Source organism: Etheostoma cragini, chromosome 9, assembly GCF_013103735.1.
Source record: "Etheostoma cragini isolate CJK2018 chromosome 9, CSU_Ecrag_1.0, whole genome shotgun sequence".
NCBI classification, from domain to species: Eukaryota; Metazoa; Chordata; class Actinopteri; order Perciformes; family Percidae; genus Etheostoma; species Etheostoma cragini.
In genome coordinates, this window is record NC_048415.1 from 1,632,306 (window position 1) to 1,641,133 (window position 8,828).

Genomic DNA, 8,828 nt, shown 5'->3' on the forward strand with positions numbered 1-8,828 from the left:
TTGGCCGAGCTTTAAAGCTTCAAAAAGTCTCGGTTTATTTACAGTTTGCCGGTTGGCTTTAAGTACAGCACAACAAAGTCAAAAGTCTCTCTGGGGTCAATGCGCGGGTCTTGTTTTTTAAGCCAAGGAGCACTTAACTGAGAGAGATGGAGTATGGACCCCCTACTACATATTGTATGAATCAAGTTGCATAATAAAATAGGCCTACAACAATGTGTAGGGCAACCTAAAGCCTTCATATATACCTTTTATGTGTAGAATACTAAGCCATTAAAATGGCCTAATAATTGTTGGGATACACGCAGGATTAACTGTAAGTGTAGATGACCTTAGTGACTACCTATCCTATAGGCCAGTAGGCAGGGGGCATTTATATTGGCTGCTAAAATATTGGATTCATGGTGAGACTTAACAGTAGTTTGAAGGCCACCCTGCATTGACTCTGACGACCCTGTTCCCCCCAAGACCACTTGTTGAAGATCCCAGCGGTAATCGAGTCCCTGGTTTCTACACTGGTGGACAAGAATTTTACAAAGTAAAAAAGGTGGCTCATCATCACTGCTGACACATTTGACCCCACTCTGCAGCATTTGGGATGTAACATCTAATATTAACCTTTAGCTTCTTCTCTTTTAGCGTCTCTGGCTCGCAGTTCCCTCACAGGTCAGCGTTTTCAACACACTGGTAATCTCTATAGAGAGATATTTGTTTTTGAATGCAGAACCTGGAGGCAACGGGACAAGAGTTTGGATTTTGGTCTTGGAAGCACTCTGTTTTTTGACTGTAGCCTGAGTAGTACCGACCAATCAGGTTTGAGCCGGCTTTGGTTGCTTGCAGGTTTGTGCGGAAAGCAAAAGAGATGGAAGGCATTTGGTGAAATGTAGTCCTGCTGTGCCAGACCTTCCTCCACAGCGCTGTAAAAGAGGGTCAGGCTAGTCCACACAGCATTCTGGGATGGGAGAAAAACCTGCTCTGGTTTATCAGCATTTCTTTAAACCAATCATCTTGGGCTGAGATCTGAGGAGCAGTTAACCACAGTACTCATAAATCCACCGGAGTTTGAAATTCACACAAAGAAAACGCAAGGTAACGGATATCCGGCTGAAAAGAGTGAAATCTGGCGGAATTTCGAGGAGCAATCCCGAGAGTGGAACGTCGTGGATGTAGACTACCGCCATGTCAACATAAAGGACGCATGAAAGTATGAATGTGGGCAGTGACTGTCACGTTACACACAACACAGACTGTACATTTCAAGCAACACACTGCTTTGGACATGAAAACAATCAATCCCAGAAGTGGAGCGTCGTGAAGATAGACTAGTCGAAATGCAATTTGATTTAGCTTTTTAATGAATCTGCATTTGCAGTATATGCAGATATCTGTTCATAAAGAGTAAACAAAATCTTGTCTCGACCTTAAACACCTGCAAAAAGTATTGACTCGGACTGTAAACAATTACAAATTGAAAGTTCTGTACTGGACTGGTTATTTAATATAGGCTGCTAAGCATGAACCCAGAAAGATTGGCTGTTGTATGCCATAGACTGTATATCTGGGGAAAGTGTATATATACAGTATACAGTACATAAAAAACTACCCTCATATGATGATCTGTGTGCTTTTTTGTGTGTTGCATGTGTATGTGTACATTTGGTGGCCTGGCCTGTCTGGATGTCTGAAGCTCAAATAATCCTGTTCAACATAAGTCATAGGATCATAAATACCATACTCTCTTATGCGTTTCATAACCATATTTGCCTGACAAAAAGGCCTTGTTGCAAAGCGCTTCGAAGCTGTTTGCGGAGGGTTTTTAAAAGGGATGAACTCTAATTCAGACACACTGTGCACACTCTTCCACCAGCCCTCTGTGCTGGATACCCTGCAGCCACACCACAATATGATAATGCCCATGTGAATAGTGAGGGGAGGGGGTATGGTAAAATGATAAATTATCATAAATAAGGCCATAGCATAGGCATGAAGGAGGGGAAATCACCAGGCTAATGCACCATGGTGTGTGTGTGTGTGTGTGTGTGTGTGTGTGTGTGTGTGTGTGTCAAGGTGAACCGAGGCTCCCTACATCACAGGCCAGGACCGTTGACAAAAGGAAACAGATTGGATAGAGAGTGAGGGGGGTGCCTGGAGGAAGGCAGAGATGGACAGAATGAGGGAGGAGGGGGATGAAAAGGCCTTCTCCCAGACACATATATTAACCCTTGACTTCCCCCCCCACCCCCCCACCCCACCGACACCGGGAGTCTGATCCCTTCAGCTCGCTCGGAACAGATTTAGCGTAGCAGGACCTCCTAGTGGGGCGACAATATTAGCTCGATGCTGCCAGAGAGCGATAACTTCCCTACAACGTCACACCAACACCGACACCACTGACACCACTGACACGTTGCCCGTCTTCTCAACTTTTACTGTTGTTATTTTTTTTGGCGTCCATAAATAAAACTACAAGGGCCAAACCCTGATTGTCGTGTTGTCACTAACACCTGCTCAGTGGTCCGAGTGTGAACACCTGCACACGAATAGAGATATCAAACACACTCTCTCTGGGAGTCGCTATGGCAATCAACAACAAATCGATCAATCCCATTGGACACGCTGATGCTCGAGCTAACGCTTCATGTCCCCATTGACTGGCTCACACACACAAACACACACACACACACACACACACACAGGACAAGCAGTGCAGGTTGCCTGAGTGTGTGTGTGTCCGGAAGTCATTTCCAACGTTCAATATCTCCGTTGATATTCTTTTAAATGTTTACATAAATGGTTTAAAGCCTGGAACAAAGCCAACCAGCAGCTCCTACATGAATCTAGACTATAGGTCAGTCTGCAGTGGATGGTTTGGACATCATGGCTTACAATCACAGTTCTTATAGAGAACCAGAACGGGACTTCACTTCCAAACCTTTTAATTCTATTTGTCAATCAACCAATCACACAACTTATTCCAGCTCTAATTCACTTATTGTAAGTTACATGGGACAAAAGCAACTTAATTTAAATGTAATATAATACTAGATAACTGTAAGTGTATACAATGTCTTTAACTGTATATATATATATATATATATATATATATATATATATATATATATATATATATATATAGTACAGTTGTGTAAATGTACACATTTGCAGCTCTGACCACCCGACAAATATCACAATCGTCCCTCAGACCCGTCACTGTGATGGCAGTTATTACAGTATTACTACAGTGAGCTGATATGTTTGGTGAGGGTGTCATTTGTGTGGCTTCATGCGGTGAGACCCCCCCCCCCATCCCCCCCCCTCCTCCTAGTGTGGTTTGGTTCCCTCCCTCAGGAGCACAGTTCAGACACATAATCCACCCCGCTAATTGGCCCCTGATGCCACTGTAGTGACTCAGATACTCAAAAATATACACTACACACACATGCACACATGCACACACACACACACACGCACATGCATACACAGAAGCAAATACACGCACACATGCACACACAGACAGACACACACACACACACGTACGCACAAACACACACGCACACACTCTATAAAAAATAAAGCCGTAAAATAACAGAAGAATTGCAGTTGGAACAGCTGAATGTAAATATAATATAAATATAATATAAATATAATATAAATATAATAAATCTATCTAATGTGCTTTTGGTGGGCTACTAACTGGAACTGTCAAGTAGCTGAAGTCGGCAAATTAAATGTTAGGTCACATTTGTATTCAAATTTATTTATTCTTTGAAAGTTACATCCACATGTTGCTCGTCTTTCATTGAGGAGTTCTTGTTCCATTTCCTACAGATTCTGCATTCAAATACAGAAATCTGTTTAGAGACAGATAACACATTACATTTGAGACATTTGGTGTCCTCTGGTTGATAAAAAAAGATGTTTTTTTTAATGCATTTGTTGTTGTTTTCAGATCAGACCCAAAACTCTGAGGAAGAGGATAAGGGCCACGTGTGAAAAATATGTTTGAGATCTGAGTTTTTCACCGAATTCAGACATTTTCGTCTCTGAATTCTGAGATTTTAGTCAGAATTCAGGGAAAAAATGTATTTCTTAGAAATCTGACTTCAAACTCACATCTTAATACATTTTTTTTTTTTTTACACGTGGCCCTAATCCTCTTACATAGGATTCATATCAGCAGAAGTGTTACAAATTTGAAATTATGCACAACCCTAATATTTACTCATGATGAGGGAAAAAGTTTAATAGTTTAAGTCAGATGTAATTAGTGCAAAAAAGTACGAGATGACCTTTTTAAATTCTTGATTTTTCCAAGAAACGTAGCTTAAAATTAAGAAAATAAAATCATTATTAACACTTTATCACATGTATAACATACAGTATATAAACATTCTCAACCCTTTATCGAAGCTTTATGATGTTTGATGTTATCAGAAATCCGAGACTCCATGAAGATTTAGAGCAAATGCAAATATTGTGGATGTCTTGTGCAATATTTCCTTAAAAATTAGCAAATTTCAAGTGTCTTATTTTTGGTTTTAATCCAGGCAGAGTGGTAGTAATCTAACTAACTAACCAGGCCGCCACGAGACCGGCTGTATCCAATGATTTCCTGTAATGTGAATTAATCTGAATATCTCAGATGTCTGCTATGATATTTCGGGATCTGCTGTTCTACATCCTGTCCCCCCCCCCCCCCCCCCCCCCCCCCGATGGGTCAGCGTGCTGAGGGCAGCAGTTTTAGGACGTCCTGTAAGCGCATGGGTAAACCCGGCTCTATATATATGCAAATCCCATTCATTCCCCTTTCCACAGCTTAATTGACAATCTATGAGCGTTATTGATCGACACAAGGATGTCTCTGTACACAGCTGACGGGGTGGACGTGTGTGTTTATCTGTTTATGTGTGTCTGCAGAGACTTTCAATTCAGTTAAAAATAAGGGACAAAGACCCCGAGGTCATAATTAGAAACTCATCTTTAAAATGGTACCTGTGTGTGTGTGTGTGTATGTGTGTGTGTGTGGTATTAGCCTTATGTAAAAATAAAAGATAAAGACCCAGAGGTCATCTGAAGAAACCCACCTGTGTGTGTGCGTGTGTTTGTTTGTGTGTGTGTGTGTGTGTGTGTGCATGCATGTGCCTGTATTTGTGTGTGTGTGTGTGTGTGTGTGTTTGTGCATATGCCTGTGTGTGCATGTGTGTGTGTGTGTGCGTGTATGTATATGTGTGTGTGTGTGTGTGTGGTATTATTCTTATGTGAAAATAAGAGCTAAAGGCCCAGAGGTCATCATAAGAAACTAACCTTTAAAACGTCTGTGTGTGTACGTGTGTGTGCATGCGTGCGTGTGTATGTGTGTGTGTGTGTGTGTGTGTGTATGTGTATGTGTGTGTGTATGTGTGTGTATGTGTATGTGTGTGTACGTGTGTGTACGTGTGTGTGCATGCGTGCGTGTGTATATGTGTGTGTGTGTATGTGCGTGCGGTTTAATCCTTGGTTGGTGATAAGTGAAGAGGACTTTCTTTATGAGGGGCCGCCGTCTCACTGTGACCTGGTCTGAACTAAAACGCCCTGCTGGCTCCTTCAGATCCCAAATGTACAGAAGAAAAAGGAAGAGAAAGAAGAAGGAAACCAGAAGACTGCTTCAACTTCCTGTTAGAATCAGAGATACATGCAGAAGTACATCTTAGAGCTATTATCTAAAACAAAAGAACTGCTTTTTCTGATGGATCTTATTTAACTTTAAAGGTCACACAGTAAAAACAAATGCTCAATGTGAATATACATGTACTTATGTTGTTATAATCTTCTATTTAGTTCCCTATTCTTCTCTTCTTTCTGTCTTTCTTACAACTTTCCTTCCTTCCTTTCTTCCATCTGTCCTTTCCTTTGTTAATTCCGTAATTCTTTCCTTCTGTCATCCCTTCTTCCCTCATCACATTCCCTGTCCCTCCTTTTTCATCTTTCCCTCCTTTCAATCTGTCTTTTATTTGTCCTTTCTTGTGTCCTTTTTTCTCTTTTTACATTTCCTTCTCTTCTCTCCTTTCTTCTCACCTCCTCATTTCTTAAAGGGTCCCCCCTTTAATTAATCCTTCGTTCCAATGTCCCCTTTTTCTGGCCTCGGTTCTTCTTCGTGTCATTTTATTCTTTCCTTTTCACCTTTCTTCTTTCTTCTCATCATTATTTTGGTCCTTCTTTCTTTCCTTTTCACCCTTCCTTCTGTTTTCTTTTCCTCCTTATTTGGCCAAACTAAAGGCATAAAACCCCCTCAGACTGCATCTTTACTTTATCGTGAATTAAAAATGGAATAAAAGTCTTTTTTGCTTGCATCTTACTGTTTTTGACATGGTTGTGTTGCTGCTTTTAGTCCAACATCTTCATCTCTCACTAAACTATAACAGGACTATTTATAGTCTATCAGCAGCTGCTCTAGTCTTAACTCTGTAACTTTCTCTCCTCATCCTCTTCAGTCTTCTATATTCAGGCTGTCTGCAGCCTGCCTGCACACTAACCTGTACATATGTTACAGTGAGTTTTCTGTGCGAGTGTGTCGCACATCTGTGCATTTAGCTCTCATCTCGCAAATCTGCCTCTTCAGCAAGAGCAGCTTCATGTAGAACTAAAAAAAAACGTAGATATTCATTCACAGAAACAAAACTGTGTGTGTGTGTGTGTGTGTGTGTGTGTGTGTGTGTGTGTGTGTGTGTTCCCATGTGTGTGATCACATGAAGAAGAGCAGGCGATAGGTATTTACCGGCCGACCAGCGTCTCGCTGACAGATTGAGATTGGGACGCTTTCGGCACACGGAGGATTTATGGGCGCTTTGACGGCGCTTTCTTCCTAAATTACAGCCGGGCAGGGAGGGGGGGGCAATGAGATGGCCTGGGAATCAGGTCCGATGCTCTGGACCTCCCCCCGGGGTTAACAGACTCTGACTCAACCCTCTACTCTCCATTCTCCATCGCCCCGACCAGCAGCTCATCGGCTCTCCCAGCTCACAGACAAGAGAGGAGGAGAAAACAATCCAGGGCCAGAAAATAGGTGTTTTTTCTCCTTCAAATATCCAATTTCTTTCCCCCCCATCTTACATCTTACAACTCATTCCCTGTTACATGATGTTCTTATTCAGTCAGTCAGTCAGTTTATAGGTTATACATATTTTTGATAGTCGTAGCCAATATTTATCATGATCTACTACACTGTTCACTTTTGCACTCTCATTATCACACACAGTGTCTCACCTAACTCATTACTGTGAGTGATTTTCAATTTAATTTTTATTCTTAGGTATGTGTGATATAAGTGTTTGTTGCCTAAAATTTCCTTCGGGATGAATAAAGTAAGTATCTATCTATCTATCTATCTATCTATCTATCTATCTATCTATCTATCTATCGATCGATTGATATGAATCAGTTCCTATTCATTCATAAAGAAGGGCCACTATTTACTTTTTTGATTCAAACCATAACCAACAGAACTATACGTTTCCGTGATTTTTATCCTAATTTCTCCAGATTTTCCATTCTGCTGCCGCCTTCTCAGTTGCTCCCCCCCCACAGCAGGGCGGGAGATGGAGATGGGCCACCTACATCGATTTCACACCCAAAGCAGAGATAAAGAGGATGAAATCAGCTGGTCCACTGTCGTGTGTCTGTGTGCAAATGAAACCACGCTGAAAGAGAAGAGGATTTAGTAGCCTGATAAAAGGTTTAAAAAAAAGAAAGAGTGTAAAGACTCTTGTGTAAATGGTTTGCATATGGAGTACAGACACGCGGTAATTCACTGTTCAAAGGTTAAACTGTTATGGCCAATTATATGATTTAATTTGCTTAAGTGGTATTAGCATTTATATCTAGTTATACTGTATGTGTCTCTACAAGAGCCGACACACAGTATATCTGGTTACTTACTTGATAACATATCAAGATTAATTTAGCTTACATGATGAAAAAAAAGTTGACAGGAGGTAGAGGTCTTCACGCGTCCTCTTGGTTCATATTGCAGGATTATAATGCGCTTTTTGGTAAACAGCTGCATTTATATAGCATAGCTTTAATTATTTGTGTGGTTATGTGGTTTAAAATAAGCCTCTCATTCATCCATTCCAGCACATCCTCATAAACGGGTTCATATGATATCCTACAAAAACCTATGCACACCAATTTGTATGATATTCTACGAAATCACGGACACCGGCTGATCACGCAACGACCAATCAAATGACATCTAAGGTTGGCTGAACGACGCCAACGACAAAGTTTAGGCCCAAAAAGACAAGTTAAGATGAGAAAAAAAGATTGTGTTTGTATTAAACCACCGGTCCCCTTAGGTAGCACTGCCGGGACACAAACACCTGTTTCCTGGGAGGAAGTCTCGTGTTTTCCCCCTAACCTATACCGGGACACCAACCTCGCTCCACCACTTGAAAGCCCCGTGTTTTAGGACCCAGTCAGCCATTACAGGCATAGACATCAGCTCCCAGTTGGGAGTTTTGGGGTCTACAATAGTCTCGCTTTGCCTGACCATCCACACGCTGCAGCGCGGAGGAGTGTCTGGCTACTACACCTAGCATTCAGAGAAAACATGTACTCTGGTTTATTGGCATTTGTTTAAACCAATCACAATCATGGGTGGTGCTAAGCATCGCAAAGAAGCAGCTGCAAAATAGTCGTGAAACAGAAAAATCTGATGGGACAGATAGTCTAAGAATCTGTCTGGAATTACCCTGCAGAGATCGGAGGACCAGGGTACCATAGTCCTCAGATTGGACAGATAGTCTAGCTAGCTGTCTGGATTTACCCTGCAGAGATCTAAGGACCAGGTAACC

General features: G+C 41.6%; 1 long non-coding RNA gene across 1 annotated transcript in view; it reads left to right on the forward strand.

Annotated features, from left to right (window-relative positions):
• The first annotated feature begins 2,878 nt into the window (after positions 1-2,878).
• Positions 2,879-8,828, forward strand: part of LOC117949945 — a 15,102-nt gene continuing 9,152 nt past the window's right edge. The window contains exons 1-2 of the long non-coding RNA XR_004657772.1: positions 2,879-2,890; positions 8,699-8,701. This is a non-coding gene — a long non-coding RNA (uncharacterized LOC117949945). The remainder of the gene's footprint in view (positions 2,891-8,698; positions 8,702-8,828) is intronic.